The sequence below is a fragment of the Arachis ipaensis genome, chromosome B2 (genome assembly GCF_059453495.1).
Source record: "Arachis ipaensis isolate K30076 ecotype BB chromosome B2, ASM5945349v1, whole genome shotgun sequence".
Lineage (NCBI taxonomy): Eukaryota > Viridiplantae > Streptophyta > Magnoliopsida > Fabales > Fabaceae > Arachis > Arachis ipaensis.
The window spans coordinates 107293127-107301363 of NC_142437.1; the positions used below are offsets into that span (position 1 = coordinate 107293127).

Below are 8237 nucleotides of genomic sequence, written 5' to 3' on the forward strand. Positions count from 1 at the left end.
TAAGTTTTAATTTAATTATTAATTAATTAACTAATATAATATAATTAATTATCACTAATTTTTTAGTGTATTTATTTATTTTTCATACTAAATCAAATTTAACAATATAATTATTATTATGTGTTAAGTTTAACAAATATTTTTTAACATAAAATATAAAAGAACTATTTATATTTTATTTTGAGACAAATATAATATAATAAGTGGTATATATGTATATAAGTATTAATTTTTTAAAAAAAAATTTGTGGGGGCAAATGCCCCCTCTATATTAAACGTGGGTCCGTCTCTGGCTGTGAAGGAAGATGGGAGTTGTGAATAGATAAGCGGTGATGGACTCAGCAACAACATGACAGGAGCTATGCGATTTTTTTGTGAAGAAGTCGAGAAGAAGAAGATTTTAGGTGAGGATGATTGAGTTTATCTTGCATGTAGAGTATAGACTGAAGCTATGAATCATATGTGATGTGAGGCAAATCTTAATTTCTAAAAAGTGTTTATATGTATATATTCGGGGCGGGTACACCCTAAACCCAACGATACCTGTCTTGAGCAAAATCTGCCCCGACTCGGTCAAGTTATTACCCTTTTCATTCGGGTATGGACGGGTCGGGTACCTGCGTATTCGAAAACTCCTGCCAAGTCTAACCACGTATTGATACTCCTTTTATTAAAGGTTTATCGCTAGCCAATGGATTGCTATATACGCAAAGCAAGATTCTAACTCCTAATAGTTGTTTAAGCGGACGAGTGAGATGATCACTTAACAAACTCAAATTGATTAAGATAAATACTAATTATTTTTAATATTTTAATATTAAAAATTTTGAGAGTTTGATTTTAATTATAACTTTATAAAATATTTATAATAATAATTACTATATATATTATTTGATTTTTTAATAAATTTTTTAATATAATTTTATGTATTATCCCGTACAAGGTACGGGAACATACACTAGTAATATAATAAAAAAGAACGTAGCAATTTATATATGCTTCCTATATAGCAATAATATTGTATATATTTATATATCTCCTCTTTTAGCTCTTTCCTAAATATATTGGCATATAATTAATGTAGACAACATATATATTGAGCAAGTATCTCCATTAAATTAATCATAAAGGTTAATAAAGTATAATGGCATAATTTTCACCTAATTATAGCAAGTATCTCCGTTAAAAATATTGGCTAATTATTACCGTGTATAATTAATGTGTGTGTGTATATATATATATATATATATATATATATATATATATATATATATATATATATATATATATAATGAGTAATAGTGAATTTTTACAATTATTTATCATTTAGAGAATTTATAATTCAGATATTATTCTTTTTCTATTTTTTATTTTTTATACCTAATGGCTACTAGTTACGATTCTATCAATAATATTTCCTATGGTAGATTATGTGATGAAAAAGTTTGGAAAATAAATGCAAGAATTATAAAGTTATGGGAAGTCCCATCTAAATTTGACAAGAGCAAGACAGCTTACATAGAAATGGTTCTAATGGCTGTTAAAGTTAGTTGATTATTTTCCATGATTCTTTCAAGTGATGCTAGGTCCAATTTATAAATATTTTTTGTTCGTATTTTAAATTTATTTGATAACTAAACCCTTACAATCAAAGACATTGCCATTTAATAGTTTTATAAGTGCTAATAATTTTTATATTTAATTTGTTTTACAGTGTGATAAAATTCATTGTTCAATCAAGAATTATTTGGCAAAGATGTTTGAGAATGAACTGATTGAGGAGAAGGTCTATGTCTTCTCAGATTTTGTGATTGAGGAATCAAGCAGAATTTATCTTCCGACTGCACACGTGTGTAGAATTGTAACACCCTACCATACTTAGTATTATGCTTAAGTCATAAGACTAAGATAGTAAGGTATTGCGACCTCTAAGAATAGTAATACATATATAATAATAAAGAAAAAGATATTTAACTAGGAGCCTTGAAAAATGGGTAAAACAAAATTGCAAAATAAAAAGCGCAACGCTCAGGAAAGGAATACTTGCGTGCTAAGAAACCTAATAGGAACATGATAAAGATAAGCAAAAGAATAAAGGACAACCAAGGAAGCAGCATAACTAGCCCCTGACTCAGCCTACGAAGCTAAGGCTAGCCGGAGAGTATATATATACATATAAATATACATAAGTGTTCTCAAAATATCCCAAAATACACTATAATATCAAAATAACTCCTATCTCTCCCTCAACCTCTAAGAGGAGCCGCATACATAAGTTACTTGGAGAGTAAGCTAAACACATATATACATATATACAGCCAAAAGCCAAAATACACCCAAGGACTACTTCGCTTTCCAAGATCCAGACGCCTAGCGAGGAGCCTCTCGACCTGCATCTGAAAAACAATACAATATGGAATGAGAACCGGATGTTCTCAGCATGGTAAAAGTGCCACGTGTATAATAAATAAGGTCCTAAGAATGCCATAAACAGGGGTAGGTATTCTAAATCTACCTAACTTACTCAATTTCAATCCACACCTATCACCAAACCATTTCTCTATTTCCTCCCTCCATCCATCATCCATAATGCAACAGGAACAAACAACCAAACAAGTTCAAGCACAAGTAATGAGCAGATAATACAAGTAGCAAATATACAAGTAGCAGGTGATATATATCAATTAGGCATTCCCAATTAAGGTATAGCAAACAAAGCACACATATGCATATGATGAATGTCTATCCTACTGGCCGTGAGCTCACGTGCCGGTTATTTTGCCAGAACTCGACACATTTGGTAGCTAATCCAGACATTGGTCTCTAGGTTGCGCATCTCCAGGAGGATCATAAATGAAGGAGAGTGCCTTTCCACATCGAAGGAGTGTGCCTTTCAACTTTGGAATCAGAGAAGAATGTGGGGGAAATAATACGAAGGAGAGTGCCTTTCCACCTTCCCCACATCTGCATCACGACAAGAGAGGAAACTTCCGTCCTCAACTTGCCATATCGACCATTTCGGCCACACACAGTCATTCCCAAATCTCATCATTTATCATCATTATTTCCTTACATTCGTTCTTTATAGCCATAACAACATGTATTCATTTAGCTTTCACATCATTCTCTTATAATTCATCACGTTTACCCTTTTCGGGTCCCGACCAAACTATTTATCAAACTCTTCTCAACCTCTTTAGTATCGAATAATCTTAAAATCAACCCAACTCTAACATTAAATCAATCACATCACACGAAGATTAAACTTTAACTTCTCGAACCCATGACTATCACTAAGACATCCTCGACACTCTATTTTCTTTTCTGTTTTTAATATAACAAATGAACTTGGAATTGCACAAACTTTATGTCCAAGCGTTTATATTGAAATAATCTTTCTAACAAACCAAAGATCATAATTTTCTGATTTCTCTAGCCTCAGGAATAAAGAAAAAATCATGACTGCTCTGCAGTGTATAAAACCAGAAAAACAACAGCAGCATGTGATATTCAAAATTCAATATAAAATCCAAGTTAAATCCAATGACTTTAAAAATTAATGTAGTTAAACTTTACTCATCCAGGTTTCTTTTTCAATTAGTTCTGAGTTAATACCATTTTTAATGAAGAAGTTACATTACTTGAAAATTAAGTAAAAATGAGTCAAAATCTGTTTTAGAAACCAACAAGCTTAGTACCTTTCAATTTGTCTAACTTTTATTACAAAACTCCAATTAAGCTAAATTTTGGTTTGGGAACTCCTAGCTCATCTAGAAACAAGTGTTTTGGTTTCAACCCAATTGCTATTCAATTCTAAGAGTTACAAGTATTGGAAGTTGGTGCATAGCTTGCTGAAATCTGTTTCTTTTTAGCTTTGACCACCAATATTCAAAAATTTACAACTCCCAATCCTCAACTATTAAAATTCTGAAGTTTTAGAGCAATAAATAAAATTAATCAAATTTTATAACAAAATTTGTTTCGCTCCAAAACTCAACTCGTAGAAGTCGCAACAAGACAAACAAGTTGCTGCCCTGTTTGACCTTTACTGCTGCAGGACAGATTTAACAACCTAACTTTAACAATTTTCCATAAATTGTATATTTAACAAAAAAGTCCCAAAATTTTCAGTTTAATTCCTTATATTCCCAAGTTTAGCCCAAACTTAGTTTCATGCAATTCCGATCATTACATAATTAGTTACAGCATATGCAATACCACCATAACACAACTCTACATCCTCATTAACAAACACCAATCCTAATCCATCATAAATAAATATAAGAGCACACCATTAATAACTTCCACACCTCATAATTCCAATATATATCTACCAACAAATCTATTCCAACAACATTACAAGGTTAATCATTAAATACAACAAACAATTCAACTTATCCTATGGTTCCTCTAACCTAAGTTTTCACAACACCGTAAATATTAAACGTGTGAAACTTAAACCATACCTTGGCCGATCACTTTATTCACCCAAGGCAGCCTCTCAACACAAAATTACAGCCCCTCCAAGCTCAAGTAAAACAGCCACAAACTAAGCTTTGATCACTAACAAGCCTCCAAATATTCTCAATTAAATTCCAATGCATATATACCCACTTAATCTACACCTAATATATATACATATTCCAATTTCAGTTTTCCCATAATAAATACAAGATTAAGCTAGGGTTAGGGTATCCTTACCATACCCATATGCTCAATAGCTTGAACCCATAAATCCCGGAAGCTAACTTGAATCTAAAACACAAGAATTGAACAATTTTTAACTTAATCGTTCATGAATTTCCGAAATTAGGGGAAGCTGGTTGAGAAGGAAATAATGAGTTACCTACCAAATTGTTCCATGGGTTTCGTAGAGCTCGTCGCGGTGAACGTGTAGTCGTAAACGGTTCGTCAATCGGAGCTCCGGATCAAAAGTTATTGAGAGTTAAAGTTTGAGTGAGGGTTAGGGAGCTCTCTTCCTCCCCTAACCTGTTTGGCGTGTTGGATGCAGAATGGGGAAGAAGAGCTTCTGTCCCCTTTTTAAGTATGGGTCCGGTTAGACCCACGGTCCGATTTGGACCCGGTTCAACCAGTTCGGTCTTTTCGGTCCAATTTTGGGCCAAATTTTTGAAATTGGTATCAAAATTCTCGTTTCGACAAGCTCTATCCTATTTTGATATTAGTTTTGCATTTTTAACTTTTCTAATTAAAATTTAAATTATTGACTAATTATTTACCGATTTTAGCGGAGTTTACATCCTACCCACCTAATTAGGAATTTTGCCTTCAAAATTCAGATTCAGTTATCTGAAAAGAGATGTGGGTAGTCCTTCGGTATAGTTAGAGTTTCTTGAAGCTAGCCTTGTTACTCGAAATGTCCATCTTCTTTCATTTAACTGGCTTAGGTTGTAAGACATGAATTTGTTTTAGAAGCGTGTTTCAGAAGTTACGAAATATGGAATACGTCGAATAGGTTCGAAAGTTACAGCAAAAATCTATTTGGCACGCCTCTGACCATTGATACTCTCCAAAAGTTGAAATAGGCTAACTTAGCGGGTCTTAACTTTCTTGTTCTTGATTGCTCATCCAATTCTAGTCGTTGAAGTAATCTTTAGAGATAGGTGTCCTTTTCCTTCCAGCTTGAAAAGTCTTCTTCTCAAATCTGTCTAACTCTTTGTCGGCTTTCATAGTAAGAATTCTAACTCAGATTTGCGTAAATTTTTCTTTGTTATCTCGGCTATCAAATTTAGGAACTAAGGTATTCGATGCTCTAGTAATACAGGGGCATTTAGTGCTCTGTGAAGCTCCATCCTCTATCCTAGTCCTCGACGATCTATGTCGAAATCGGTAATTACTCTTCTTTACTCCCGGTGTAGGACCTCCAATGGTTGCAGCATTCCGATTTATGCTTTATTCTTTATTTTTGGCTACCCAAAAATATCTTCTTTGATTCATGGTACGTCTTAGCAGTTTCAGGGTAAGTTTGAAAATCCTGTCTCGTAAGTTCCGGAAAATAGTTTCTCATCTCAACTTCCAATCTCGACACATAACTTTCTCTTGGTATCTTCCTGATTCAACATGTCTCAATACTCTTAGTATCTCCTTATCACCATTATTGCGCTCCCTAAGTCCTTGACTCCATGATCTCTATTCCGGCATTGGACATATAAATCTCTTCTTAATTTCCTTTTGTTTACCAATCTTCGACATCTTTGACGACTCCTTATTATCTCGTTACGCGTCCCGTACCTCATCGATTCCATGTTGTAACCTAGCAATGGATTTAGGCCAACACTTCCAACACTCTCATTCTTCCAACTTAGAACTTTAACTCATCTAACATTTTCTCCTTTGGAATTAACGTCCAAGAATCTTTTAGAAACTTCTTGCTTAGGGCGTCTATCACAACCTCACGACGTTGCATCCGCATGCATCTTAAGTTTTTCAATAATACATCGTAGTCATTCCCTAAACGGTTCTTTAGGCTCAAGTGATACGAGCATTGGCATGAAGGTCAATCTTCTTTCTATGGCTCAAATGCTTTCATCAGATCCTGGTAATTCATTCCCATGGTGTACCTCATTGCATCTATTTAGTCACGTGCGATACGATCGGTGAAGATTAAGGCTCTAAATTTCCTAGTAATGTCACAGGTTCATTTTGCGTTCAAAGGTCTTGCTCTAAGAAATCAACGTCTCTCTGGTTACAGCTGGGATTCATATGCAATACTAATATAGGCTCGAGTTGATTTTCAAAGAAATATTAAGCTTGAAAGACGAATGAATAGTGTGAACAATGTTCGTGAGAAAATAGAAAGAGTTTTATATACGGTCAATCAGAGTTGTATCAAAATAATAGAATGCACAAGAAGAAGAATTTAGATGCATCTCAAGAAAGAAAACCGGACCAAAAACATTTGATAGTATGGATTAGTGTGATGTCTCACTTCCTATATGCAAATAAAATTTCAGGTATCAGTTTCAGTTTACCTTTTCCTTCTTGTGACCCACCATCATCTTGGGCCCTCTTATGTGAATAGACTATTGTTCCATTCCCCTGATTCACTTATCTCTAAGAGTCTTGATTATTCATCCAACGCCAACGAAAAACTTCACTAAACTCTGCAGGCTTTGACGACAATACCCTATTCGGAACGATTTAGTTTGGTTCTAAGTTTTAACCTAGGTCTTTCTTCTCTATCTTAGACTATGAGTAATGATGGTATGCTAGAATAATTCATTGCTTCTCAAATCCAATCATTGCATTTACCTTAACCTGGTGATTGTGATCTATCTGCATCATGAGTTTCCACCACGTGGATTAGGACAGTCCTTAACTAGATGCCTAGGTGATCCGCACCGGTAACACATACCTTGCTTGTTTTTATGCTGCCTATTGGGTCGGTAGTTCTCAGTCCTCTTGAATTCTTGACTCCTTGGTGCTAAATTCTGATGGTGATCTCTTCGGTGGGTCTCCCGGTTATCATTTTTTGCCACAGCTACGTTCCTCACACGTTCTTCAGCTATCCGGCTCTTGTTCACAAGTTCAGAAAACACCTGGATCTCCATAGGTGCTACAAAGCTCTGAATGTCACTCCGAAGGCCTCCTTTATACTTAATGCATTTCCACTCAGCAAAGTCCTCAGGAGCTCCCTGACAAATCCGTGAGAAACGGCACAATTCCTCAAACCTGCTAGTGTACTCAGTGATGGTCATCTGACCTTGTTTTAGCTGAAGCAGTTCAAGTTCCTTAGCATTTCTGGCTGAACTGGGAAAGTATTTCTTATAGAATTCTTCTCGGAACAACTCCCAAGAGATCACAACCCCATCAGGCTGCAGAATGCGCCTCACGCCCTGCCACCAATGGTGAGCTTCACCTTGCAGCTGGTAGGTCCCAAACTCAACCCACTATTCTTCAGGAACTTGCTGAGCCTGTAATGCTCGCTTAATGACTTGTACCTAATTATCCGCATCAGTAGGGTTCGAGGATCCTCTGAAGGTCGGAGGATGAACCTTCAGGAAGGAGGAAAGCGTCATAGTACCATTATCGCCATTGTTGCCATTGTTACCATTATTTATTTGGTTTCCCAGGGCTTCGGCTGTCGCTTGCATCGTCGCGGCCATATTCCCTAGAGCAGCCATGAAGTCTACAGGATTAGGAATATTCCCTGTCGCTTCAGGCATAACATTGCCTAGTCTGCCTCTACCTCGCCCACGTCCGCATCTGCGAGTCGACAT

At 35.5% G+C, this 8237-nt stretch overlaps 1 pseudogene; it reads right to left on the reverse strand.

Moving 5' to 3' along the window:
• Nucleotides 1–7573: 7573 nt before the first annotated feature.
• On the reverse strand, nucleotides 7574–8237 carry LOC148575149 (uncharacterized; annotated as a pseudogene).